Source organism: Pezoporus flaviventris, unplaced genomic scaffold (assembly GCF_033815535.1).
Source record: "Pezoporus flaviventris isolate CSIRO_AGI_PZ_B2104156 unplaced genomic scaffold, CSIRO_AGI_Pfla_v1 ptg000002l, whole genome shotgun sequence".
NCBI classification, from domain to species: domain Eukaryota; kingdom Metazoa; phylum Chordata; class Aves; order Psittaciformes; family Psittacidae; genus Pezoporus; species Pezoporus flaviventris.
In genome coordinates, this window is record NW_026892550.1 from 14,036,439 (window position 1) to 14,042,438 (window position 6,000).

Genomic DNA, 6,000 nt, shown 5'->3' on the forward strand with positions numbered 1-6,000 from the left:
GTTAATTATGAGCTGATACATTAGAGTGTAAAGTCAGTAGGAATCTTTCTATTGATGTCAGAAATTGACTAGGAACATTTCTAACTTTTCTTGTTTCTCCAGGAAACACACATAAATTTGAAAAAAGTGAAGGTTTGCATTCTGTTGAAAATTTGTCCTGTATAGGACAATGTGTGACTTGTATACCTTGTCATATCAAGTTCCTCTGCCCTTCTATCCAGTGTGTATACTCTCTGCAGATTTGATTAGAGGAAGTTATTCATGGTTTGCTCTCAGAAAAGGCCATTTAACTGCAAGGACATTGATTTGTTTGGCTTCTTTAACATAATGCTTTCACTGTTATTAATGCAATGCAATTTTTCATATGCTTTCCCTGCTAGGCCTCTATTTTTAGTGTTTGGACCTTTGTAACAATTAACTACATCTGCCTTTTGATTTCCTATATCTGTCACAGAGCTAGAAATATGAAGAAGACATGCTTCATGAACCCATGGTCTCTTACCAGGGCACAGACTTTGCTTCCACTTTAATCCAGGTTTGTCATAACATTTTGTAACACCACCACCATTTTCTCCAACTTTCCCTTTTCTTTATTTCTGTGGTAACAACATTGTGACCAAAGTACAATCCCAGAGACTCCTCTTGTACAATGTCAGTACCACATAAAAGGGACAAACAAAAAAGAGTTGACTAACCTAACCAATTTCAAACTGGTTGAAATTGGTTAGTCAGCAAAAATTCTTTGCTCTTTCCCCTTTCCAAATTAACAAAAACTATTAATGGTGTGTTTATATTAAAAACATTTTGAGTAATACTTTCTCTGTTCTGAAGAAAAAAGAAATATTTTTTAAGATGAAACAGTTCAACAGGATCCATACAAGAAAAAAAAGTTTCTATAGTTTCAGACAGTATAGAATACTTACATAATGTGGTCACTGACCATATGAAACACAGTTGTCTTCTGGATCTAGACACAGGCTATCAACACCAAATGCTTCTTTAAATCATTAGGATCCTGCTTAGAATGTGCTCTGTCTTGAAGAATAATCACAAATTAAACATTGTGATAACCTTTCTATGTTTTATCACTTTTTAGAGTAAATGCCTTACTTGATATAAAATGGAAATTTGTATTTCTTATCGTATTCATTGTATCTCGTAACTGATGGCATGTTTAACACAAAAAAAAAACCACCAGTTATCCATTGATTCTATGCTTTCTTTCACTAGAAAATCATAGAATCATAGAATCGTTAGGGTTGGAAAGGACCTTAAGATCATCTAGTTCCAATCCCCATGCCATAGGCAGGGACATATCACACTAAACCATGTCGCCCAAGGCTTCATCCAACCTCGCCTTGAACACTGCCACAGATGGAGCATTCACAGCCTCCCTGGACAATCCATTCCAGTGCCTCACCACCCTCACAGTAAAGAATTTCTTCCTTATACCCAGTCTAAACTTCCCCTGTTTAAGTTTGAACCTGTTACCCATTGTCTTGTCACTACAGTCCCTAATGAAGAAAGAGTCCCTCCCCAGCATCCCTATAGACCCCCTTCAGATGCTGGAAGGCTGCTATGAGGTCTCCAAGCAGCCTTCTCTTCTCCAGGCTGAACAGCCCCAACTTTCTCAGCCTGTCTTCATATGGGAGGTGCTCCAGTCCCCTGATCATCCTCGTGGCCCTCCTCTGGACTTGTTCCAACAGCTCTATGTCCTTTTTATGTTGAGGACACCAGAACTGCACACAATACTCCAAGTGAGGTCTCACGAGAGCAGAATAGAGGGGCAGGATCACCTCCTTCGACCTGCTGGTCACGCTCCTCTTGATGCAGCCCAGGATACAGTTGGCTTCCTGGGCTGTTAATGTACACTGCGTTCATTTTCTCATCAACCAACACCCCCAGGTCCTTCTCCGCAGGGCTGCTCTGAATCTCTTCTCTGCCCAACCTGTAGCTGTGCCTGGAATTGCTCCGACCCAGGTGTAGGACCTTGCATTTGACATGGTTAAACTTCATGAGGTTAGCATCAGCCCACCTCACAAGTGTGTCAAGGTTCGTCTGAATGGCATTCCTTCCCTCCAGAGTACCAACTGAGACACACAGCTTGGTGTCACTGTCACACACTCAATCCCACAGTCCGTGTCACTGAAAAAGATGTTGAACAAGACCAGTCCCAACACTGATCACTGAGGGACGCCACTCGTTACTGATCTCCAATTGGACACTGAGCCATTGACCTCAACTCTTTGCATGCAGCCATCCAACTAGTTCTTTATCCACCGAGTGGTCCATCCATCAAATTGATGTCGCTCCAATTTAGAGACAAGGATGTCATGTGGGACAGTGTCGAAAGCTTTGCACAAATCCAGGGAGATGACATCAACTGCTCTACCCCTGTCCATCAGTTCTGTAGCCCCATTATAGAAGGCCACCAAATTGGTCAGGCAGGATTTCCCCTTAGTGAAGCCATGCTGGCTGTCACCAAGCACCTTGTTGTTTTTCATGTGCCTTAGCATGCCTTCCAGGAGAATCTGCTCCAAGATTTTGTCAGGCACAGGGGTGAGACTGACTGGTCTGTAATTCCCCAGGTCATCCATTTTCCCTTTCTTGAAAATGGGGGTTATATTTCCCTTTTTCCAGTTGTCAGGAACTTTACGTGACTGCCATGCTTTTGCAAATATGATGTCCAGTGGCTTAGCGACTTCATTCACCAGCTCCTTCAGGACCCAAGGATGGATTTCATCAGGTCCTTGACCACATTCAGGTTCTTAAGATGGTCTTGAACCAGATCCTCTTCTACAGTGGGCCTAGGGTCTTCATTCTTACAGTCCCTGCATCTGCCTTCCAAGACTTGGGTGGTGCAGTCAGAGCCTTTGCCAGTGAAGACTGAGGCAAAGAAGTCATTAAGTACCTCAGCCTTCTCCAAATCCTGTGTAACCAGTTCTCCCAAGAGCTTCCTGAGGGGGCCCACATTGTCCCTAGTCTGTCCTTATTCATTATGTACCTATAGAATCCTTCCTGTTATCCTTAACATCCCTAGCCAAATTTGATTCTAACTGGGGCTTAGCTTTCCTAGCCTGGTCCCTAGCTTCCCAAACAAAATCCCTGTATTCTTTCTAGGCAGCCTGTCGTTGCTTCCACGTTTTATAAGCCTCTTTTGTCTTTCGAATTTTCCTCAGGAGCTCCTTATACACCCAAGGAGGTCTCTTGGCCCTCCTGCTGCCCTTCCTTCCAGTTGGGATTCAACACTCCTGAGCTTGTAGGAGGTGATCCTTGAATATCAACCAAGAGTCCTGCCCTCTAGGGCTGTATCCCATGGAACCTTACTAAGCAGGTTCCTGAAGAGACCAAAGTCTGCTCTGTTGAACTCCGGGGCAGTGAGCTTGCTGCATGCTCTCCTCGCTGTCCTGAGGATCTCCAATTCAAAATCCATTTAAATGTATGTACGTTAACATGAGTCAGTATGTTTACCTCGCAAGGTATCTTCATTGTACCTATCATGTTTTTCCTATTTTGCCTAATTTTACCTAATTTTTCCTCTAAATTTTCTTTTAAACCTCAGTCAATGCTAACTAGCAATGCAACAAAGCGAAAATTCTTCACCAATTTAAACCCCTCTTAACATGACTGATTTTGAGATAGGTAGACTAATGATGACCTAAACAATGGCGCACAGAGGTTATGGAAGTACAAAATTGTTGCCAAGTACTGGCTTCTCTTAACCACTAAATTATTATCAAGTACATATTGCAGCACATGCTAGTACTGTCTGTTATGAAGAATATAAAGATTAACCTCCCTTCAGTCTAGTGTACATCATTCATACCAACTTTTTCATTGTATGGCCTATCTAGCCCTGGGAACTATATCAATTCCCTTGCAAACGCTAAAGAAAAAAAATGCTGGTATTATGTAAAATCTCTGAGAAATCACTGCCAATTATCTTAAAAAAAAAACTTTATTCTTTGATGAATTATAGAATGTAGATTATTTAATGTTGGGTTAGCTCAAATGTCTGGCTTAATTATCAATAGTCACATAATTTAGGATTTAACTTTCTTTAAGCTCTTTTTTTTTTCTACATCACAAGTACATATCCAGCAATCTATGTCTTAATTAGTTGTCTTTATATACATATGTAATCTCACAGTTTTTAACACAATAGTATATCAGATTTCAAGAATGACCTCTCAAATTCCTTAATTTATTCCTTAATTAACAAACAGGGTTTAAGCAGAAAGAACTTGATACATTTGTGCTTTCCTTTTACTCAACTTTAACTCCCATAGGTTTCAAGGATCTTCAGTTTAAAGGCGCTTTCAGCTGGAAAATGCAGAAAAAAACATGTATTGGTGTAAGCGGCGAGGAGAAGCAGGCAGGACAACCCAATATGGGTGATAAGCAAACTTCTACTTTATTTGTGACGCAGTTCACATATATAGGAGTGTATATATATATACACACTATATATATATATAGGAGTATATATGTATATATATATAGTATATATATAGGAGTATATATTCTTCATAACAGACAGTACTAGCATGTGCTGCAATATGTACTTGATAATAATTTAGTGGTTAAGAGAAGCCAGTACTTGGCAACATATATAGGAGTATTCAGCCACTCCTCCTTGGCACAACAGTATTGGTTAGCCCCACACAGCTTCCTCCACGTTCTCCTCCCATGTCCGGTCTCCGGTTACTTGTGGGGGCCACCCCCTGCCTTGCTCGCACAGTCCTCCAGGGCTCTATGGTCCTGCTCTTAGAGTCATTCTGCAACATATTGGTCATTACTAAGGAAAAAAGTGTTATCTGACAGTTGTCAATAATGTTAAGTTTTGGGTTGTTGTTTTTGTGTCTGTTGGTTTGGATTTTTGCTTTGTTTTTTTTTTTTGGTTGGTTGGTTGGTTAGTGTGTGGTTTTTTTTGTCTTTTTTCCCCAGATACCTGCTGGAATATAACAAGTAAATAATTTGGAAAATTACATACATGAATTTCATGCCAGTATCATGTAGTTTGCCATTCAAGCTTTGTAGTGTTAAGTGTAATGTAATTAAATACCAACGGTAGTTTTACCCTACTGATGATGTGTTGTTGCAATAGTAATCCTGCTCAGTACAAGAGGAACCACAGGTTCAGAACCCTGGTGCATGCGCTTGGCTGAGGAGCCACTGGCGTGACGCTACCATCTGCAGGCTTATGACTGAACACCTCTAAGAATCCCACCTAGATTCTTGATGTTGTGCTATTGCATCATTGGTCTCTTGTGATTGACCCAGGAGATGACAGTCTTGTTCAGATTGCATGGCTAAAGGTCTTCCTGGATCTTTGTTAGCGAAGACAAGCCTTCCTCATAGGAGAAGGAAAACTCCTGTCTTCAAACCTGGGCAGAAGGAGCTCGTCTAGCCTTGTATGGTCTTCCATCATAGAGAAGGACACTCTTACAAAACCTATGACCTGTGGACTTTACTGTCACCATCCTAGCTAGCTAAGCCATGGCAGTTAAACCACAGGTGTTAAACCAAGCTGTGCCTCACCTAAAAAATCCACTGCACAGGCTGGATGAGCTTACTCTCACTTGTCTGTATGGACAGGCAAGGGTTGAAACGGTAGGTGACAACGTGCATGGGAAGCTGCAGATCCAACCTTACATGCGGGTGGACCAGCGCATGGGTAGCTCGAGATCGCTCAGGAGATGACAGTCCCGGTTGGACACTTCCTGATTGCCTAAGCAGCCTTTTTTCAATCCAGATTTGCATATCCCACATGCCCTTGGTCATCGTGCTTGTAGTAAGCGTGGTTAAAGCCCTTCCCAAATCTTTGCTTGCGAAGCCAAGCCATCAATTAAATGCAGAGAATTATTAGGGATTCAATCAGATGCTGTCTAGACCTTTTCTACAGAAGAACAGAGGGGACATTCAACAGAACTGGAAGACAACATAGATGTAAACTAACATAAAACTAACTGAAAGACAGCAAACATGAATCTGATAACA

At 41.4% G+C, this 6,000-nt stretch overlaps 1 long non-coding RNA gene across 3 annotated transcripts in view; it reads left to right on the forward strand.

The window, feature by feature from the left end:
• The window catches only part of LOC133275148 (uncharacterized), a 50,999-nt gene extending 50,422 nt beyond the window's left edge, over positions 1-577 (forward strand). For all 3 annotated transcript variants that reach the window (XR_009745415.1, XR_009745414.1, XR_009745413.1), the window contains one exon: positions 455-577. This is a non-coding gene — a long non-coding RNA (uncharacterized LOC133275148). The remainder of the gene's footprint in view (positions 1-454) is intronic.
• The last annotated feature ends 5,423 nt before the right edge of the window (positions 578-6,000 follow it).